At 38.6% G+C, this 24030-nt stretch overlaps 1 protein-coding gene across 2 annotated transcripts in view; it reads left to right on the forward strand.

Annotated features, from left to right (window-relative positions):
* lingo1a (leucine rich repeat and Ig domain containing 1a) overlaps window positions 1-24030 on the forward strand; it is a 270502-nt gene that overhangs the window by 182939 nt on the left and 63533 nt on the right. The window lies entirely within an intron of this gene.

The following is a 24030-nucleotide window of genomic DNA, read 5'->3' on the forward strand; positions in this document are numbered from 1 at the left end:
TGTGAAAGACAAAATATGGGTTGGTATGGAGGAGAAGCTAAGCGAGCTGACTGAGCTGAGTAGATACACAAAATGTGGTGTGCTTTGAGATGAGGCTTTGAACTATTAGGAGAGCACGGCTAGGAGCTAATTTGCATGAAACAACAATATAGCTACTTTTTGCTGCTAAAATTCATCCCTTACAGGTTGTGTGTGATGGTAATGTAAGTCTGTGTTTTCATGTTCTGCAGAACACGGACATGCTGAAAAACAGTATCTGTATTGAGTCAGGCCTGATTATTTTAATCTTTTCCTGTTTTAAAAAAATCTAAATGAATAAATTATGTATAGAAGCAAGTACTCATGCATCATATTTAAGAGACAGAAGATACAAACAGCTTCTATTTAATATGTTTGTCACTTCCACAGGTCTGACGGTAATACTGCCTGGGTTTTGCTTGTGAAATTCATTTTTTATAAAATATGGTTAATTCATGATTTAACAAGGGGAAACTACTTTTTGACATGGGGTTTGAATAACTTGTTTTCTTTAATAAGTGACATTATCATTTGACAACAGTTCTTTTTTTTATATTATTTGGGTTATCATTATATAATCTTAACATTTGACAATGATCAGGAACATTTAATGAAAAGCAAAAGCAGAATAAATATGTAGGGGGCAAAAACCTTTTTCACTTTACTTTAAATCTGTCCTGTGAACACCTAGGTACACACAGTACTGACCTAGGAAGTGTCGATAATAATGGATGTCTGTTTTTCCTCTTGGACTTCTCACTCCAGCAACCTGAACTCAAGTGGAAAACAGTAGATACATGGGAGGAATTCTTTTTGTGTATTATATACACTCACCAGCCTCTTTATACACCTGTCCAACTGCTCATTAACACAAATTTCTAATCAGCCAATCACGTGGCAGCAACTCAATGCATTTAGGCATGTAGACATGGTCAAGACAATCTGCTGCAGTTCAAACCGAGCATCAGAATGGGGATGAAAGGTGATTTAAGTGACTTTGAACGTGGCATGGTTGTTGGTGCCAGACGGGCTAGTCTGAGTATTTCAGGAACTGCTGATCTACTGGGATTTTCACGCACTACCATCTCTAGGGTTTACTGTGAATGCCCAAAAAAGAGAAAATATCCAGTGAGCCGCAGTTCTGTGGGCGCAAATGCCTTGTTGATGCCAGAGGTGAGAGGAGAATGGCCAGACTAGTTTGAGTTGATAAAAAGGCAACAGTAACTCAAATAACCACTTGTTACAACAAAGGCATGCAGACGAGCATCTCTGAATGCACAACACATCGAACCTTGAGGCGGATGGGCTACAGCAGCAGAAGACCACACCGGGTGTCACTCCTGTCAGCTAAGAACAGGAAACTGAGGGTACACAGGCTCACCAAAATTGGACAATAGAAGATTGAAAAAAACGTTGCTTGGTCTGATGAGTCTCAATTTCTGCTGCGACATTCGGATGGTAGGGTCAGAATTTGGTGTCGACAACATGAAAGCATGGATCCATCCAGCCTTGTTTCAACGGTTCAGGCTGGTGGTGGAGGTGTAATGGTGTGGGGGATATTTTCTTGACACACTTTGGGCCCCTTAGTACCAATTGAGCATCGTTTCAACGCCACAGCCTACCTGAGTATTGTTGCTGACCATGTCCATCCTTTTATGACCACATTGTACCCATCTTCTGATGGTTACTTCCAACAGGATAACGCCCCATGTCATAAAACATGAATCATCTCAGACTGGTTTGTTGAACATGACAATGAGTTCACTGGACTCAAATGGCCTCCACAGTTACCAGATCTCAATCCAATAGAGCACCTTTGGGATGTGGTGTAACAGGAGATTCGCATCATGGATGTGCAGCCGACCAATCTGCAGCATCTGTGTGATGCTATCATGTCATTATGGGCCAAACTTTCTGAGGAATGTTTCCAGTACCTTGTTGAATCTATGCCACGAAGGATTAAGGCAGTTCTGAAGGCAAAAGGGGGTCCAACCCGGTACTAGCAAGGTGTACCTATTAAAGTGGCCAGTGAGTGTATATATTTTTTGTAGTATATAAACCTAACCATGAATTTATTACACAGTTTGGAAGCTGCAGATCTGGAAGGATTACAGAACCTACGTTTAGGTAACCAGATCTTACTGTTATTCTGTTTAAGATTAATGAATTCATCTCAACATTGCATGTCTTCAAAAAAACCTTGAATAATTCTCCATTTTTGGCACGTTTTATATTGTCGCATGTGTCTGCTCTGGGAGTTCTGCTAGCTAAAGATCCAAGAATTACCTTTGTGGTTTTATTGTTTTTACAGTAAGGAAAAGTAATTACACTGAAGCCATAAAAAACTGCCGAGAATATAATTACTGAAAATGATTAATTTTACAGTGATTGGATTTGTTAAAATCTTTTCTTTGCAACTTCAGAATTCAGTTTTCCAATCCTTTACATTCACTGTAAAATTAGGGAGGAAGGAAGGAAGGAAGGAAATAGACAGATAATGGTCAATAGGGAATAAAGTTTATTTTCAAGATAAATACTTTTGCATTTTTGCAATGTTCAAAACTGTTAGGTATTATTTAGTCAACTCAGAGGTAAGAACGATACAGTCAGAGTTACTTGTGACAAGGGTAGCCCACTTTGCAGTGAAACTACAAAGTTTTCGACACCCTATCTCTTTATTTATATGCACAGTTCAACAGACAGTTCAGACAGGGTGTATGTGTGTGAGACAGAAAGGAGGCTGGTTCACACAGAGATAACAATGATCTCACACACACAGGGAGGAAGGCATAGTGCAGGTGCCTTGCAACCCAAGGTTTTTACATGAGTGATAACAAGTTTTTGCACCCATCCAACAGTCCCTCCTTTTATCACAAGTAAAAACATTTAATATAAAAACGAGTAAGAAAAATACTTTGTATGAGCGAAAACCCACGGACGGTAAACAGATTATATTTTGTGGGAAATACTCATACGGCCCCGCCGCCCTCGGCGACCATTAAAAGTTAAATGTTGATTAATACTTGAAATCATAAAAATAAAATAATGATACTTGAAATCATAAAAATAAAATAATGATACTTGAAATCATAAAAATAAAAGAATGATACTTGAAATCATAAAAATAAAAGAATAATACTTGAAATCATAAAAATAAAAGAATAATACTTGAGATCATAAAAATAAAAGAATAATACTTGAAATCATAAAAATAAAAGAATAATACTTGAGATCATAAAAATAAAGAATAATACTTGAAATCATAAAAATAAAAGAATAATACTTGAAATCATAAAAATAAAAGAATAATACTTGAAATCATAAAAATAAAAGAATAATACTTAATGAAAACAGTGAAACATAATAAAGGAATTTAAAAATCTGCCCTGTTTATGTCATCATTGTACTTTTTCTCATTTCACTTAAGCAACACCTTCTTTCGATTTTCTGCTGTAAGGTCATTTTATGAAATACAATGTATGAGTTCACTCAGGCTTTTGATGTGATTTATTTACAACATGTCATCATAATCGTCCCCTTCATTTTCGTGCATTTCTACCTGGTTCAGTGTTGCATATGCCACCGTGAACAATACCAGAAATTCTGTAGGAATGGATGTGCGTCATGTTCTTCCGTTAGTGTTCTGAGATGGGTCCCGTCTGATGTCCATCTCTTCTGGTTCGGTATCACCTCCTGTGGATCCTGCTTTAGATAGAGAAAGAGTCCTGCTACCAGAATTAAGCTCAGGCTTATCAGTCCTGTCCACATGTTACAGAGAGCCATTTTATAATTGGGCGCAGATCAGCTGTTTTCTTCACCGGTTTGAGACGCTGGGCCATCTTTGAACCCGGACTTCCTCTGCTACCCCGTCGGTTGGTTTGGCTCCTGTAACGGCAAAACTGGCTTACAGTGGCTTTTATGGATCCAGGAAGGCCTCTCTGCTATTTTCAGAACTGTGGGCGTTGTCAGGAGTATTTGAAACGGCCCTTTCCACCAAGGAGTGCTCCAATCCTTCCGGTGGAGTGTCTTAATCAGGACCAGGTCTCCAGGCCTCATTCTGTGGGATAGGAGCAGAGATTATCGGCAGACCACTGGACATTTGTTCTTCTTTTGTCTGCAACATTTTATTCATCCACTCAGCTAATGAAGGTTCCTGTTGTGCTTTCTCTATTTCATTCATGTCAGAGGGCAGAGAAAACGGTCTGCCATGTACTATTTCTTTGAGAATACAAATTCACATCAGCAACTTGGTGTCACGTGATCTCAGACTCAGAACACAGTGGGTGGAGCCATACAATGATGTACAGTAGGTGGCAAATGGAGTAAGACCAGTTTGATTTGGAGTTATTCTCATCCATAATTAACCAGGGATAGGCATTCGGGCCATGGCCTCCCTGTTTCTTCCATTGTTTTCCTTAATCTTTAACTGAAACCCTAATGCATTAGAACTTAGTTCTATTAATTTATTTACAAAATGAGTTCCATTATCTGACCTTATAATCTGTGGGATACCATATGTGGGGAAGAAATGTGTCACTAGGTTCATCTATTACAACTAGGCAATATTTCTTCCCCCGTGTTTGCAACAACTTATGCATGATCTGCAAAAATGATTTGCATAGTCAGAAATATTTATAGTGTAGCATTAATGCTTTACCAGATGTGACATATTCCCCCCTTGACACGTGGGTCTTCCCAATGTGTCACTGTAGCTGCTGTGTTGTATAAATATTTTGGGAGGATTGGTTTATCTTCTATCTGATTGATGTCATCTTTTTTCTGTGCTCCTCTCTTTAGCCAGGCCTTTATTTCTGTCTTGGTTGCTGACTGTTGGGCGTCTTTCAGCACGTCTGTGTCTATAAATAGCAGATCTGACATTTTCTCTTTAATAGGTTGAAATGAGTTAGTTCTGTCCCTGATGATGTTTTAAAACCTCTATTTTGCCAAATCTTAGCATGGTGATGTACTGATCCGAAAACGTATTGGCTGTCTGTGTATATAGTAAGTATTTGTCCCTCATGTAATTCACATGCTCTTACTACAGCATATAATTCTGCTGTTTGGGCTGAGCATGTATTGGGTAGAAATTTAGCTTCTATTATCCTATCGATGGTTGTTATTGCATAACCAACTCTATTCTTTCCATATTCATCTTTAGATGATGAGCCATCTACAAACACAACACATGAATCTGGTATAAGGGTTTGAGAAATGTCTTGTCTGGGTTTGGTGTCTTCTTCAACTTTTGCTTTATAAGAATGTGGTTTTCCATCTTCTGCAGTAGGTATTAGAGTACTTGGATTTAAAGGGCACATCTTTTTAGAGTTATGTTTGGCTGTGATAATAATAGTGATGTCAGTGTGATATGTCTTGCATGTAGCGTCAGGTGCTTCTCTTAATATTCCTGACTTCAACATATCTTGTATTACTGGCTTAGTACCTTCTTCAGCTTCTGGCTTTAAGGGGTATTGACGGACTAATGGCCTTTTTTCAGATATTAGTTTAACCTTGTATGGTGGGAACCCCTTTATAAGCCCTACATCAGTTGATGATTGGGACCATAGTTCAGGTGGGACAGCAGCTAAGGGCAGGATGCATGTTGCTCTCTTTGCTCTCAGCTAAGCCCTGTATTTGTCCCTCTGCCTCATCTAAATGTATCCTTGGATGGACTTTGACTATCCACGCCAGAATGAGCTTCCAGATTCCTGTATTAGGATCTACCTTTGACAGTGTCAGTGCTGTTCCTGCAGAGGTTTAAAGCCTCTGTTTTTCCAAATTCTTATTATTCTTTTTTATTATATTTTATAAAGTAAGTCCTTATTACATTTAAAAATGAGATCAATATTTTTGGTAGTTGCTATTATTATAAATAATGCTTGGTTTAGTTCTTATTAAAAATAAAAAATAAAAACTCACTCACTGATGAACACAAAAAAATGAAGGGCATATTATATCTTATAATCTTAGTTTATCTTACCCAGTTTTATAGATACAACATATAGTTTCAGTCAGCTTTGTATTTAGTTCAAGTAACTAAAGTTTGTTTCAATTAACTAAAGTTTTATCTATTTCAGTCCAGTTCAGTAATTCTGTTAAGGTTAATTTCATCTTATGTTAAGTTTGAGTCTAATTCAATCATTTTGAACCTGACTGGAAAAAGTCTAAACATCTGTTAAAATCTTTTTGTTTTACCATAGAGAACTGACCTAATATTATTATGGTATGTTGAGAACTCTAATTTTTACATAACATGAAACAGACATTTATTTCACAAAAACAGAAAGTCAAACACAGACATTTGGCCACATGAAAGTTTAAATAACCTGTTTGTAAAAGAATTAGGAAAAATTGAAGACAGATCTATGAACTTTCCTATGGTTATCAGTATTTTTAATACAGGTAGAACCTTTGCCATCTTTATATGATTTTTCAAAAAAGATTCTGGAAACCTTATTAAGATATAAGTTTGGCAAAGATAATCAGAACATCAGACCTTTATTAGCGCTTTTAAGGTCCCTCAAAGATGCATTACAATGAAATCAGTCATTCCCATTCACACACATTCACACACTACTTACTTATTTTTCTGTCAGAGTAATTTTTATTTGCAAAAATTTGAACATAATTTGACTTCTATTATTCTTAAAATGCACATTGTTTCCTCATAACCCCTTTTGTTTCCACTAGGTCTGTTTTGAACGCTTCAATTCTTTTTTTTTTATTCACCAAGAATCAATAAGGTGGTCTTAGTGGGTCCACCTTAAAGGTGTTATCTGTTGGGTGTCATGTTATCATTGTCAGGTCAGTGAGGTTCATAAGTCAGTCAGAACCTTGGTCATTTGTTCTGTGCACATAATATTTCATAGATCCAGCCTATGATTAGTCAGCAAAACTTCCACCTATAGGAGAAAAAATGATTGTTAATGAATGAGCTGCATTTCCTAGGAACACTGTCTTCCTCCTGGATGAGCATCACCTGTTGAAAAACTTTCATCATTGTTTGTTTCACATATTCAATCACATCTTTATATTATACCAGTAGGTGAAGTTGTTAGTATCTCATGTAGACTGACATATACTGTTGCATTTGGAGAGGATCTCAGATTAAATAAACATAGTTAGAGCTTCAATCCAGGTTCATTTTGTGTCTGCAGACTTTAGCCAATTTTTCTTTTCTTTCTTTTTTTTTTTATACATAAAGAGCAAGATTCAAAACATTTTCAAAAGGCAGATTGTGGCAGAATGTAGACAAAACTGCTTATTGATTGACAAAATAACATTCAAGCACACAATCACCATATTAAAAGGCTCTACTTCTAGAGAATCACTAAACTTTTGGGGTCCGGTTTTGGCCCGCGGACCTTGAGTTTGACACATGCAGGGTAGAGTTACAATTTTTTCAGACCTTTCAGCAGAGACAGGCGTCTGCTGTTTGCAGAAGTTTTATCTTTGTTTTCAGGCAGCTGCATCTCTTTATCAAGGTCGTTTCACAGAGCTGAAATTTAACTTCTCTCAAAGAGGAAAAATCAAGAATGCAAACAATCTGAGCCAAATATGGAATTATTTCCCTGTAAAATGAATCTTTTGCATTTTATCATGATATTGTTGGTAGTATAACACCATAGAATGATTTTTAAAGCACCTGTTTCTCACTAATGCTTGCCTACAAAATCTTTTACTCTCAGATTACTTCTTTAACAACATTCTGTTCTCTCTTCTCTAGTCATTGTTCACTGGGTTGTCCAGTTGGACAGTTTCCATGTTGTCCACATTGTCACCTCCTCTTTTAACTTCTTTTACCACGTCCTCTAAAACCACCTCTTAGTCTTTATAATTTGGGGCTACCTTGGTATTCTAAACTGGGATGGGTGGCAGTCCGCCCCCCTTTATTTGTTTTCAGTTAAGCTGAAAGTTTTTTCCTGTGCTTTTCTTAAGGCCTCAATATTATGGCTATGTCAGTTAAAAGCTGCTCTTATTGTTGTTCTTTTAATTAAACTTTTTGTTTTAATCTGTTTATCAACTGTGAGCACTCAGGGACTGAAAAGTCCCCTTTGAAATTATAATCTGGCAAGGTTTTTTATTGTCTCTTGAATCTTTTGAATGCATAATCTCCAGTTTAAGATCCCCGTGTAGTTTTAGGATTTCAGTGATAATTAAGTTACCTGAAAATCCGTATTTTTATGCCATCGTGCACATATTTCTGTTAAATCAGAGCTTTTTCTCTGTTCTTCCCCCATTGTTCTTTGTTATTTTTCTCTTTTTAGTTTTCATTATTGCTAATTTTAGATCCCCTTGTAATTTTAAGACATCCTTTGTATCTAATTTGCCCAAAAACCCATGTTTTTTATTTTTTATTCCATCTATGACAGATCATACCTGCTCCTTTTACATAGTTCTCCATAAACTTTACCTCCCCTTCTAAGTCAATTAGTTTACTTTGTTTCTTCCCCATTATGTTTTATGTTAGTTTAATTATAGTATAAATGTCCCAGATAAAAGGTCACTGGCATGAGACTTTAAGGAGAGGACATTAACACGGCCTTCTACTGCGACTAATTCGCAGCGGTGTTAATTTTCTGGAATGAAATCCGACCTGAATCTCCAAAGTCACCAGTACGTAGTTTTAATCTGGGCAAAAGAAAACACAGGACTAGCAGAATCCTGCTGATTCTATTAAAATGCTTAGTCCTCCATACACACACAACACAGTCACACAGTTAGTTTCAGGTACCTTGTAATTTTTCTAAGTTAACTTGGTGTTATTTTATGAGCTCAATTTACTCCGTTCTTTTTACTTGTATAGCGCTTATTCTATTCCCTCGCAGGGGAATAACCCTTAGTCGTTTTATTTGGCCCCCTTCTTGGCGGGGCCCTACCTTAATTTGTCACTATTCCTTTCACGGTGGAATAAAACCATCCCAATGCAGCGTCCTTACCGGCGACGCACTACCAACGACTTTTAAGTACTTTTCTTCTTTTATTTATATAGCGCTTACTCTATTCCCTCGCAGGGGAATAATCCTCAGTCGTTTTCTTTAATCCCCTTCACGGCGGGATTGTACCAAATTTGTCACTATCCCTTTCACGGTGGAATAAAACCATTCGAATGCAGCGTCCTTACCGGCGACGCACTACCAACGACTGTTAAGTACTTTTCCTATGAACTGTATTTTAAAACTGTCTCACCTCGGAGTTGACTTCTTGGTGACTCTTTGGACCCTGTGAGAGTCACCCCGCGCAGAGGAAGGCAATAACCCACTGGCCAGGTGTGAATTCACACACACCGGGACTTTCAGCCACTCCGGCTAGTGGAGGCTGTGCAGCGGTGCTTCGCTCGACGTCAGGCTTCCCCCACGGATCCCAGAGTCACTGTTAAAGCAAAGAGAAATAAGGTTATTGAATTAATCCGGCTTCGAAGGACCAATAAATGTTAGGTATTATTTAGTCAACTCAGAGGTAAGAACGATACAGTCAGAGTTACTTGTGACAAGGGTAGCCCACTTTGCAGTGAAACTACAAAGTTTTCGACACCCTATCTCTTTATTTATATGCACAGTTCAACAGACAGTTCAGACAGGGTGTATGTGTGTGAGACAGAAAGGAGGCTGGTTCACACAGAGATAACAATGATCTCACACACACAGGGAGGAAGGCATAGTGCAGGTGCCTTGCAACCCAAGGTTTTTACATGAGTGATAACAAGTTTTTGCACCCATCCAACAAAAACCTAAGACAGAAATATTCTTTATGTGATGAACAGTGTAAAATAAAACCACTTTTCTCAGTGTGTCTCACTCACTTACACACTCAGACAGGTTCAAACAACTAACGGCTAATATTCAGCCCAGCAAGCTTTGCTTATTGCCTCTTGGAGCAGCAGCCCATTTTCTCACAGAATGCTAGACGAGCGGAAATAAAGGAGACAATGATCACAGCAATATTCCTCCTCAAGGTCAAGAGTAACTCTGTAGGAGAGAAACAAAGAAATCAAGAAATTGCTTTTTCATCCTTAGCAGCAAATATTTTTAAAAAACTAAAATCTGTAACATTTATTTCTTACATTATTTTGCTACTAAAAATGACAATCAAAAGGATTACACACCAGAATAAAAATAAAAATAAGAATAACTACTTATTTATGCCAACTTTAATTAAATATCAAGCAAAAGCTCTGAGTGTCTGAAGAACTTTAACAACAAAATCAAAGTTGCTGATGTTTAACAACTTGAGTGTCTGTTAATGAGGAGCTTAATTTGTACGAAAATTACTGCCTGAAGCTTTTACTCAGGTAAAGCTACACATCCTTTGTTCCTACAGTCCCGGAGAGTGGTGAAGTGTGCCAGTGTGACAGCATACAATGACTAGACTCTAATTGATACCGTCAATTATTCTGCCAGCAACAAAGCGTGGCAATGTACAGTGAGCACCACATTGGTTTAATTAGAAAAGGTGTCCTAGCACCGCAGTTCTAGGGAGTTTGATGAAGAGAAAGCAGCCCTTGCTTGAAATGATACAAGACACAGATGAAATAATATCCCATTAAAGCCACAGAGAGGGCCTTGCAAGTCGGGAATGTGAGTGAAATCTTCCAGTGATTCTGTTCTCACAGATAAAGTACCTCCATGGTGAACTTTGTAAATTCTCTACAGTGCCTTGCAAAGGTTTTGTAGTGTTACAAATGCAAACTTTGACGGAATATCAATCACCTGAAAAAAAGTGAGTATAGTACAACTGTAGACCTACAAAGGCATGACTGTCCACCTAAACCCTCAGGCTGGGCAAGTAGAGCATTAATCAGAGAAGCGGCTAACATAAGGGTTCCCAACTAACATAGCAGGAGGTCCACTAACTCCATCAACTAAACACTTTGGGGTCCAAACATTTTACATAGCCGACAAAAATATTTTCTTTAATTTTCATTTAACATTTAACAGTAGGGTTTTTGTTTTTAAACTACTGATCAATTATTCCTATGCCCATGAAATCATCTGCTGAACAGAAAAATGCAATCCACTGTAAGTACCAATATTAAACGCACTTTGAATCGCACTGTGCGTCTTGGTATAACGAGTCTCCTCTCCTTGTTGTGCTTTTGGCAGGCATCGCAATTTAATTTTCCTTAAATTGTTGTCCTTCTTTCCCATCCAAAGGTTTATCTGCCACAGCTTCCATGCACTCTTTGATCATTTCCTGGTCAGTGAAAGGCTTTTTGTGTTTTCCTAAAATGATAATAGCAGCACAGCGCCCTACACTGATGGCTGGAGGAGATGCTTCAGCCGCCATAGCTCCAGCCGTCACTGGGTCAGTGGAAACACAGCTGGTACCATACCGAGTAGAGAGAAACTGAGTGGAGCAGAGCTGCGCCACCTAAAATGATCCAATGGAAAAGGGGCTTAAGCAACCAACAACAAGCAACCAGCTCTAAGAAAAGAAACCCAACAGGCAGCTCACCACACTGTGTAAAAGAGAGGCCATTTTTAAATGGTATAAATGTATACAATTATTATGGCATTATACATAAGCAATAGCAAAATTACGCTAACACTTTAATCATAAACATTTTGAAAAATTTAAATTCTTTGAATTTGCATACATAACAGAAAAATTATATTAAACACAGTTAATAAAAACACTTTCTTTTAGCTCTGTTTAAAAGAAAAGCCACACATGAGCCAATCCAAACAGGCTCAGTGTAAAAACATCTTCTTTCCTTGTCAGAAATCACATATGTAAAAATTAGCATTTACCTGGACTACAATACAGCAATTCTATTTTCCCCACTTATGTAACTCATTCTGACACTGTCACTCTGGGCTCTGGCATGTTTGGGGTGTGCAAAGTCAACCCGGGTGGGCGGCGCGATAACCAGGAAACAGGGGCGTGGAAAGGACAAACTACCTACGGCTCGTGTTTTACTTTATTGTGGGGATCTGGGAGATAATCAAGGGGTTTCACTCAGAAAAAAAGCCAAGCCCAAATAAGCAACTTTACATTCAAAAACAAGTCCAAAAAAACGCAACCCTCGACTCACAAGATTTGCAAATGACTTTAGAAAAAAACAAGCCCAAAGTCAGCGGCATAGGAATAATTGATCAATAGTTTAAAAACAAAAACCCTACTGTTAAATGTTAAATGAAAATGAAAGAAATTAAGCGGACTTGGCACCACTGAACCCACGTTCAAGGACTCCACATAGCTTCTACTTATTTGTTGTTTTCTGGCAACCCAGACATAATGCTCTCTGGGTCCAGATTTGGGTCGAGCTTTAGGGACCCCTGTAACATACCCATGGTAAGTCTGGAGGAGCTGCAGAGATCCACAGCCGAGGTGGGAAAATTTGTGGACAGTACACATATTAGCCATTCACTTTACAAATCTAGTCTTTTTGGAACAGTGGCAATAAGAAGGCCAGGAAACGCTCTGTTTGCAGTCCTGTTGGGGACACTGATGATTTTTCTTGCATACATGCAAAACACTTTGTATGGCAGAGAGCTAATCTTTCACATCACCTGGAATTAACCACCCCCACACTGAAACATGCAGATGATGGCATCATGCTTTTTGGATGCTTTTCTTCAGCAGGAAAAGCAATGGCAGTTGTTGGGAAATTCACGAGAAGCCAGCAAATAAACCTATTAGAGTTTGCAAAATACTTTAAACTGAGGCATGGGTTCTCATTCTAGCAACCCTAAACATACAGCCAGAGCTACAATGGAATGACCCTGTCATAGTCCAAGCCTAAATATAATTGAGAATTGAGACTTGAAAACTGATGCTCTTCATTTATTCTTAGCTGTTTTACAAAGAAAAATGGGCAAACAGTTTTAAGTAGCACTACATTTCAATTAGGGGAATCAGAGTAAAGGGAGTTAAACACATATGAATACCACACTTTTCAAACTTATTACTAACTGTTTATTTCTCCACTTCACTTACAAAAACTGAAAAAGTTCATGGGTTACATATATATATCTATATATAGATATATATGTATGTATCTCTCTCTCTCTCTCTGTCTATATATAGATATATATATATATATATTATATTTTTATATTTTATATATATATACGAGTAACACGTAATTTGAGTTATTTACTGCACATTTTGAAGGTGCTCTTAATGATGAAATGAGTTGTTAATGTGTGTGTGTGGGGGGGGGTGAGCATGTATATATAACATTATGTGAATATGTGTACCAATCCCTGATGAGACACCAACATTGTCTGGACATTTTGCCCGGTCCACACAAGGGAAATTGGGTTATGTGGGTTAATGGTTTAGGACTGAGGTATGAGTTGAGTTTAGGTTAGGTCTAGGGTAAGGGTAAGGCTTAAGGTAAGGGTCAGGGTTAGGCTATAGCAATAAATAGAAGTCAATGGAAGGTCCCTGTAAGGATAGCAAGACACTACGTGTATGTGTTTGTGTACGACAAAGTGATCTTGAAATGCAGGCTTGTTAAAAGCACAAACCAGCTGTTTGTGGCAGTAACTAATGTGTAGCACGTGAGAAAAATAACATTGATTGTAACAGAGTCTCTCTACTAAGAACCAATTTGTTTGGTGTTGTTTTCCTACAACTTGAAGGATGGTTATTCGATACTGGAAACCCAGGGCACTGGGGGTAGAAGTGCGGTGGCAAATGATGCATTTTTTACCCCCACCCAAGCTTTATATCTGGTTGGAGAATCTTTGAAGAGAATAAGGGCATTGAATAATTTGCTAAAGATCAACCATCAAAGGGATCATATACCAAACGCTCTGCGCACATCTCCTAATTTCTCCCCCTCTGACCATGATTATTTGCAGCTTTGAGCATAACGCAGTAAGAAGGTGAACGCAATGATAGATAATAGCCCTATCATGGGAATTATGTTAGAACCCATGGGACTTCAAAAATGGTTCCTTGCAAAGCCAATTATGCAGTCTGTTTGTCTCAAGACTTTCTAACACCAAAGCATTGTGTCAATAACCTTAAATGAGGAAGCGCTAAGTAGGACCCTAGGGGCTGTGCAAACTGCCGCTACAAGGTCGCATGTAGACGTTCCTGTGATGCAAAGGCTAGTTTAGTCCGTCTGGTAAGTTGAGACTAATTAGGGTGACTTTTAAGATTGGCATAGATTACATAGGCTTCTGTGGTGGAACGGTATGGGGCCATGGACGTCTAGAGTAAACAGAGTATTACACAATAGGTGAGCATCAGGATAAATTACATGTTCAGGCTTTTAAAAATCTCCAGTTTCAACTCTAATTACACTGGCATGCACAGCAGAGAGTTTTCTTCAATCAGTTCAACAACTCTTTGTGTCTGCCTATCAAGATCACACATACCATTGTAATTATGAATACTTCCACCCACCTATTCTTTTAATAAGCAGGCCATGTTTCATCCCGCTGTGAGCATAGTGTATACTGCACAAACAAACTACTTCAAAATGAAAATGTTCACTGCCTTTCCCCCAAAACCCCTGATTGAATGATGTTTGGTCACAACACTATAAGCAAATCACTGGTGAGCTATAGCTATTGTAATACTAAATAATGAGTTGGGGTCTTCTTTTGTAGGCTACATGGTGAAGCAGTCCTTTTCAACAATTTTACCCTGAAAAGCTTTTGGTAGAACTTTTTAGTTTTTCACAAGAATACATGTACCATGTGCTGAGAAAACAAATTTGCTATCTGGGGAAATTTAGTGTGTAGTTTTAAATCAGAAACAGCATCTGTTGGAATGTCCAATTGTGATTTTATACTGGCCAAATTCCTGTACCAGCAGCAAATCCATGCAGAGTTGCAAACAAGCACTCCTGTTAATAATAATGATACACACATTGTGTATGGTAAAAAGTTTTCAAAGGGCTTGAATTTTTTCACAATTTGGCACAATATGACCACAAGTATTAATGTTTATTCTTGTGTTATGTGATAGATCAACAAAAATTAAAGCAAGGTGAAACAGAAAGAAGAGAATACATGTTTTTCATATTTTTTTTGTACAAAAAATCTGAAAAAGTGTCTGTATTTATATTCAGCTCTTTATGCTCGAATTCTCTCATTTTGCTGCAAACACAACTGTAGGTCTTTCTGTGTTATATAAATAAGCTATAAAATAATGTATCCAGTATTTACATTCATCATTTGCCCAGTCAGACTACTCCAGGCAACATCTAGCTACCTGTAATCCAGGTGTAAAATTTAAAGAATAAACTTTAGCTTTCCACCTATTAAGGAAAAAACACCCCTGTATATAATACTGCCCTGCTCTGAGACCACATCTTCATGTGACAGTGGAAGGCCAATAAATAGGCTATATAGACAGGAAGTAGTGACTGCATGGAGATGCTAGGGAGGCATTTGGAAAGGTTTGCTGGAGGTATGTTTTAGTTGATTATTCGCTTATTTTGCAAAATCAAGTTCCATCCTAAATACATGTGTTAGCGGGTTATAGGAGCCACCTATCGGGACCAGATTATGCAAAAAGTAGCCGGGTTTTTTGTAGAAACCACGGAGTTGGTAAGTGTGCTACCATTAGCCTAGTAGCTCATTCATTTCTATGGGGTAGCTTAGCCTAGTCGATTCCATCTATATTGTATGGACCGGTGTTAGGTTGGAAAGAGTGATCAGCGCTGACCAACGATTGTACAACAGAGTGTGAGACAGAGACTTGAGTATACTCGCTGCGAGGGTAACTACACCAGTTTGCAGTGTGAGCTACAAGGTGCAGTCCCTCGACAGGCTTTATTTATACAGCATGATTAACAACAGATCAGGTTACATAATGGGTGTGTATGACATCTATAAGTTAAGTTGAGAAGTGGAGACAGGAAGTTCAGTTGAGGAGTAGAAACAGGAACAGAGATTCTGCTTTTAGGTGTTGCGAGACCAGACATTTGAGTGATAAACATAGAAGCTTTGTACAGCACACTTTATCAGACATATCAACCCAACAACTGGTTAGTCTTGGATATTAAAGCCAGTTTCTCCAAATATTTTTTTATGTAAAGAAGTCTATAATACTGCCCAATGTTTAGAACATTGATACACATTTTGAGGTATTTAAACACTTAATTTTGAATGCTATTTGCCTATTTTGGATTTATGTATCAATGCTATGCACCCAAAATGTATTTGTGTGAATAGCATGCATTACTCTTTATTGGAAATAAATGTTTGATACTATTGATTAATAATGAATGTGAACCAGACATTATTTATAAGGAGGGTTATTTTTTGAACTGGTATGTTGTAAAATATTTGATTCTTTTTGATGCAGTCATTGTATCTATTTTGTATTGTTTATTTGTTTTTATATAGGCCAGGTATTGATGGCGAGCTAGGAACCTACAGCTAAGGCAAGAAAGCCTGAAGCTCTACTCAGCCCAGAAAGCCTGGAGCTCTACTCAGCCCAGAATTCATCTGTTGAACATAACCTGCTCTGATTGGGCCAGTAGAAGGCCACCATTTTAAGTCATTGTCCCTTTGCCACTCATTGCTCACGGCCTTCTTTCTACATAAAATCTGAAGATCTATTCCTCTGTTGTTGAACCTCTTGGACTTTTGCCTGCTGGGCTGTTGAACTGGATGTTGCATGTGGCACATACTTGGACTTGGATTTCTCTTGAACTTATGACTTGAAAGAATATGCATAATTCTTGTTAGAATTTGAACTGATGAACTGTGATTTAAGAATTTGAATGGCCATTTGTCTTGATATTTTGTGTGTCTCTGTTATGTTTGTTTTCCTGCACAATATATGGTACCAACAAAACGGGAAGGGGACTGATTCCTTTTTCCGAAGGAGAAGGTCAGTGCACGGTCCATCCCCTGGGGCACCCTAGGCCCTTGGTTCCAGGCTTGACTTGGACGATGCTGGCGTCTTCCGTAGCGAACCGTAGTCCACCCGTCCTCATCCATAAAGTCATCCATTAGGGTGATAGTTATATGTTTAAATGTAAACTATGAAATAAATGTAAATAATGAGATTCCTATTTTTACTTGAAAGAAAATAAATGCAATTTTTTTTTAAACTAAACTAAAAAAAACTACAAAATTTTTTTTTTATTATAATTTAAATTTCATGTCAAAAAGTAGAAATAATAAAAGGTGTGCTTATGCGACGTTAGGGTTAGGGGTTAGGGTTAGGGTTAGCGGAGAGAAGAGCTAAAATATTATTTGTTTATTTATCTTTTGGTAGTTATATAATTGTATTATTGTTGTGGGAAAAATGGATATATTTGAGAAACTTGGCATGAAGATCCCCATTGCAGTGTTAATACAGGGTGTGACACAGACAGAAACAGATGAAGAGGTAATCGATTTCTTAAAGCAGTATGGTTCTATTTCAAAGTGTAAACTTGTTGTTGAACCAGAATCAGGGTTTCATAATTCTATGGTTGTAGAATATAGTTCTGAGGATAGTTACTCATAACTATAGTTATGAAATTTTGGATCGATCTGCAGTCTGTGCAGACAACGTAGGGAAGTTACACACTGAGAAGTATCTGTCTGAACTGCAGAAAGTTGCAAAACAGACTGGGCGAGATGTTTCTCTTATTTTGAATGGGGTGATGTCACTTGGCCAGACTGTTACCAAGCTTTACCCCATTTCTGCTGAAATAAAGACTCCTTTAGATGACCATATCAGCAACTCAGCAACCTCTACCATCTCTGGTCATCCAGTTAAACCTGTTGCTTCAGTTGAGCAGAATGAGCTACCGTCTTCAGTTCAGAAGGATCCCACAGTCCGACCCACTTTAAGAAAATCTTTGCCAGCTATATTGCATAGTGAGCTTAACCCACCTGAAGTTCAACGTTATGTGGTTGAACATATTGTCAAGAGTGATGAAAGTGCCATGAACCTGTCAACACAACGGCTTAGAACTTTTTCATGGGAGATGACCCAGACTGCAAACAGAGTCTGATCATGTCACCTGGCGTTCTGGAGTGGGGCTTCTATTAAAAGATCCTACTGTGTCAGATCTGCAGCGCTCAGGCAAGATCTTTGACAGCTTGTTACCACCTGCTGCTGATATGGTGAAGCACCTGAAGCCAGATATGTTTATGGATATGTTACAGATATGTTTATATGTCAACGTTTACAGGTGCTGCTAAATCATGCTGTAAAACGAGGCGGAGTTTCAAGTCAAGATTTTGATCGACATCTATTGACTCAATTCTGCCGTGGCTGGTGGGATAACTCCCTCATTACAGAGCTTCAGCTAAACCAATGGAAAAATAACCCCTCCATCATTCGCTGAATTTTTGCTTCTGTCACGAACGGAAGAGGATCGTGATGCTACTAAATCCACATGAAGCAACATCTCGGCTCATTACGAGCTAGAGCAGCAACTCATGTCAATATGCTTATTTTGACATTGCTGAAAAGGGGGAGATTGCTGCATTCACTAATGTCACACAGCAGCTTGCCAAACAGCTGGCTGATATACAAAGGCAGCTTGTAGCTCTCACTGCTGCACAGTCAAGTTCCAGTCAGTCTGTTTCTTTCAAGTCTACACCTGGCTCTAAGTTAGGTGAGGGGCAGAGGGTGAGCAAGCCATCAAAAAACTCGGCTTCTGTTCCCAAGCTTGGATACTGCTATCGGTGTGGTGAAGATGGTCATATCAAGACTGACTGTGATAACCCCCCACACTCTGCACTTGTTGCAAGGGGAAAAAAAGCTGTTCACTGAAAAGCAACAGAGATGGCAGAACTCCAACACTCCTTCCAGACATGTTTTAAACTAGATTCAGTTCCCATTGTGGGGCAAGTCAGAACTGTTGAGGGCCAACAATGTCCCAAAAATAAGACTGTTAAATGTCAAGAAGTAATCCAGACCATCATATATGTTACCGAAAGTTGGTTGGTTGGACCTCATTGCACTGCCAATTTTAAAGTAGCTGATGAAGAGTTTACTTGTCTCTTGGATACAGGATCGCAGGTAACTACAATCCCAGTCTCATTTTACATTCAGTTTTTTTTGGACCGGCCAGTTAAACCGTTATGCGATTTGCTGCAAGTTGAGGGAACTGCAGGACAAGCTGTTCCTTATCTAGGATATGTAAAGGTGGTGATGACTTTTCCCAGTGAATTTTTGGGATCTGAGTTTGATGTTACCACTCTGGCACTTGTTTTTCCACATGTCAGAACTCAACAGTCTTCCGTGTTGATCGGCATGAATACATTGGAGCCACTATGTAGCCAGTATTGTAGGATCTCTGCTCCTCCCCTTCTGGTTGGTTCTGGCAGCTCATTGTCTGCAGCTGCAACGCATTCTCCTAATGAGCTCATGGGCTTCTTAAGGCAGCTGCTGATACAGACCTTTGCTGGAACATAACCTCAGTTATGTGGACTCCTGTCTGTCTGCCTATCCGTCTGCCTGCCTGTCTGCCTGTCGACCTGCCTATCTGCCTACCTGCCTGCCAACATCTGGTAATACTCCCTCCTAAGGACTGCACGGTAAATATTCTCATCACCAGTACTATCTCTCTCTCTCCTTGGATTCCTGGGTTTACCTCCTCCTCCACTGGCTTCTGGACAACTCCAGCTCAAGATTCCTTAAACAAAATCTACAGTAGAAATAAACCTCATTTACCGTCTTATCCTGTGTGCTGAGTCTGTTTCATCCTCTGGTTTTGTTCTACTTCGACTATCTAAGCAATTCATGATAAGTATATGGGGAGTGAGTACTGTAACTTCCAGCCAACTGCAAATGGCTACAAAGCAGTACTCCAAATACTGCAGACACTTCATCAGCAACAACGGCGAGGCAGTGATGGGGTTGTGAGGTTAGTCAGTAAGTCTCCAGTCCTCATACCTGGTAGGCATACCACTGTTGTTGATGGCTGCATTTATACTAGCATGCTGACACCTGGTCAGTGGGCGCTTGTGGAGCATCCAGCCTCACCATTACCCGGTGGGTTGTGTGTAAAGAATTATCTGATTATGCTCCCAACCCAACCCCATGTGACGATCCCGATCATCCTTAGTATGAGTCTGATGTGACTATTCCACCCCTTTCTGCTATTGCAGCATTTGCTGTGTCTCCCCAGATTCATTCACAAAGTGTGTCACCAAATAATTTACAAACAGGAGATCCCACTAACACCTTGATGCTGGATTTTGGAGAGTCGCCTATCCCTCTAGAGTGGAAGGCAAGAATTACGGATAAGCTCAGGCAGATCCCAGAAGTCTTTTCATTTAGCGACATAGATTTTGGATATACGGACATGGTAAAACATCATATAAAGTTGCATGATGAAATTCCATTTAAACACAGAGCCAGACCGATTCACCCTCAAGACATTGAGGCGGTCCAACAACACTTAAGGGACCTTTTGGAAGCTGGTGTTATTTGTGAGTCAGAATCACCATTTTCTTCACCCATTGTCGTGGTTCGCAAAAAGAATGGTGATATACGTTTGTGTATTGATTATAGAAAGCTGAACCTTCAGACGGTTAAGGATGCATATCCCTTGCCAAATTTGGAGGAGTCCCTTTCGGCTCTGTCTGGTTCAAAATGGTTCAGTGTTCTCGATCTGAAATCCAGGTGTAAAGTTTAAAGAAAAAACTTTAGCTTTTCTCCTATTAAGGAAAAAACACCCTTGCATATAATACTGCCCTGCTCTGACATCACATCATCATGTGACAGTGGAACGCCAATAAATAGGCTATATAGACAGGAAGTAGTGACTGCCGGGAGATGCTAGGGAGACGCTGGGAAAAGTTTGCTGGAGGTATGTTTTAGTTGATTATTCTCTTATTTTGCAAAATATAGTTCTGTCCTAAATACATGTGTTATTGGGTAATAGGAACCACCTACCGGGACCAGATTGTTCAAAAAGTAGACAGGGTTTTTTTGTAGAAACCACGGAGTTGGTAAGTGTGCTACCATTGGCCTAGTAGCTCATTAATTTCTATGGGGTGGCTTAGCCTAGCCGATTCCATCTATATTGTATGGACCGATTAGCCTTGGATATTAAAACCAGTTTCTCCAAATATTTTTTATGTAAAGTAGTCTATATTACTGCCCAATGTTTAGAACATTGATACACATTTTGAGGTATTTAAAAACTTAGTTTTGAATGCTATTTGCCTATTTTGGATTTATGTATCAATGCTATGCACCCAAAATGTATTTGTGTGAATAGCATGCATTACTCTTTATTGGAAATAAATGTTTGACACTATTGATTAATAATGAATGTGAACCAGACATTATTTATAAGGAAGGTTATTTTTTGAACTGGTATGTTGTACAATATTTGATTTTTTTGTATTAATTCATTGTATCAATTTTGTATTATTTATTTGTGATGGTTATGATGGATTATGTGCACATAGATTTATACTGGTCCTGTTTTTATACAGGCTAGGTACTGATGGTGAGCTAGGAACTTACAGCTAAGGCAAGAAAGCCTGAAGCTCTACTCAGCCCAGAATTCATCTGTTGAACATCACCTGCTCTGATTGGCCCGGTAGAAGGCGTCACAGCCACCATTTTAAGTAATTGTCCCTTTGCAACTCATTGTTCACGGCTTTTCTACATAAACTCTGAAGATCTATCCCTCTGTTGTTGAACCTCTTGAACATTTGCCTGTTGGGCCGTTGAACTGGATGTTGCATGTGGTACATACTGCTGCCTGGACTTTGATTTCTCTTGAACTTTTGACTTGAAAGAATATGTATAATTCTTATTAGAATTTGAACTGAAGAACTGTGATTTAAGATTTGAATGGCCATTTGTCTTGATTTCTTGTGTGTCTCTGTTATGTTTGTTTTCCTGCACAATATATGGTACCAACAAAAAAAAAAATGAATTGCTGGTGTTCAGTCTCTTACTCCGGTCCTAGAGTATACCTTTCGGAATCTTCTGTTTCTAGCCTAAGATTAAGTAAAGCACAGGTAACAGAGTTATGAGAGTTATGAGACTAGTACAGATGTATGATTTCCCCAAGGTGAAAAAATTTATTTGTTTCTATTTCTTAACCAAAATCCTAAAGATAACACTTAAATTCCTATATTATAAACCAAATAACGTATTGACTAAAACCATCATTAATAATCCAGCTCTGCTTCTTTAAAGGTACAAGAAAGTCTGGATTTCACTCACATAATGGTCTTAAAGTTTTCCCCTCAATCTTTAAGATTAAATAGATTCACGCAGAAATAAAAAAGAAACTGCTGAAAGAAATATTGTACACCTCTGCTAAACAGAGTTACACAGTGTGTGCATGGTGTGTGCAATTGCACACCATGCTGAATCTACCTTTTCCCTATCAATCGTTCAGGAAACCTTTTAATCTCGCAACTTCCCTGTGGCAATGGCTTGTCTCCAGCTGGGAGCAGCAAGTGTTTATTGACTTTGGTATCAGTAGGATAATCATAGTGGCCTGTCCTCCTGTTAATGTTGAGTTTCTTGTCAGTGTTGTAACAAGTTCCTTCTTCGGTTGAACCATTGGTCTAACATGAGAAACACAAATGGTCAACTTTACTGTTGGATGTGTTTGGTAAACAGGAACACTTAAAGATTTTATCTCTGAAATAATTTCTATATGTCTTTTTAACATATTTGGGATCCAAAATACAGACCCTTACAGACTTTTAGTAAGACAAAAGGGAAACGTTTCCTACCTTTTAGAGGAATGAAGAAGTGCATTACAGAAAGAAGTCAGCATTCCTGTGTTTTGATGACACTATTAAAAATAAAATGAGATGATAGTGTAATACTTTGTTAGACATCTTGACTTTGCATTGCACAGTACACATACTGTAGTCATGCATTGACAGTCTGAATGCATGTCAGAAGACATAAGAGCTCAACATGTGAGCCACACTGTCTTTTGAGAAGTGGGTCAGCATTAAAGCAGGAGATTTTTTTGTGGCACTGAAACCCTGCTTTTCGTATCCAACTGAGTCATCCATCCATTTTTTTCTATTTTAATATGTAGCAGAGTAAGAAAAGCTTGCCAGTGTATGTATAAGAACACAGAGGAACAATTCAGATTTATTCCTGATATCACAGGCCCAGTTGTTGAAACAGAAATTGTTCTATGGTGACATGACTAATTTTTTCTCCCCATTAATTAATCCTCTGTCATCATCTCATTTCTGACTGTCAGTCATAATTTTATAAAGGAAATGTGGCACCACAGGGATGTTCCCATCCAGGAGAAGACACCCGCTACTTTAATTAGAGCTCATCTGAGGCAAGCAATGGCTAAAATGGGGAAGGTGCTCCCATGGTGAAAGCCTTTCATGTTTGACTGCTTGTGCAGCCAAGTTAATACTTTAGAATATTTTAACCCCCAAAAATTTCAAACATTTGCCATATTTGAGTTGTTTCCATGATTGCCTATGGTGGTTGCTCATCTTACAGTGATGGTTAAATATCTGGTAACTAAAGCTACAAGTTTTTTGGGGTACATCAGACTTAATGGAAAATGTCTATGGACATCAGATTTTAAGCCTTTCTAATGATTCTCAAATTAATTTAAGTCTGGAGTGAACATGTCTATAGCATGAATATCCTTGGATCTAAGCCATTCCATTGTACCTTTGGCTGTAAACCTCCACCCCAGCCTCAAGTATTTGTAACCTCTGATGGGTTTTCTTCCAGGACTTTTTTAACATAAGCTCTATTTATCTTTCTATCAAGGCTACCCAACTTCACTTTCTCTGCTAAAGAGAGAAAGCATGACATTGCCACCACCATGTTTCGCCATGGGAATGTAATGTTAAGGTTAATGTGTTGTTAGTTTTCCACCACACATAACATTTAGCATATAAGCTAATATGTAGATCAGAGCACCTTCTTAAACATGTTTGCTCTGATCCCCACATGGCTAGTGGCAAACTGCAAATGGTGCTTCTAATGTCTTTCTTCTTTGCCAGTCTTCCATAAAGGCCAGAGTTTTGTAGTGCTCAAGTACTAGCTGTTCTGTGCACACAGATGGGCACTAAATATGTGACTTTTGAAAGAAAAGGTTACAGTGGATTTTATGCAAGGGATATGAGTTAA

This window comes from Girardinichthys multiradiatus, chromosome 2 (assembly GCF_021462225.1).
Source record: "Girardinichthys multiradiatus isolate DD_20200921_A chromosome 2, DD_fGirMul_XY1, whole genome shotgun sequence".
Taxonomy (NCBI): domain Eukaryota; kingdom Metazoa; phylum Chordata; class Actinopteri; order Cyprinodontiformes; family Goodeidae; genus Girardinichthys; species Girardinichthys multiradiatus.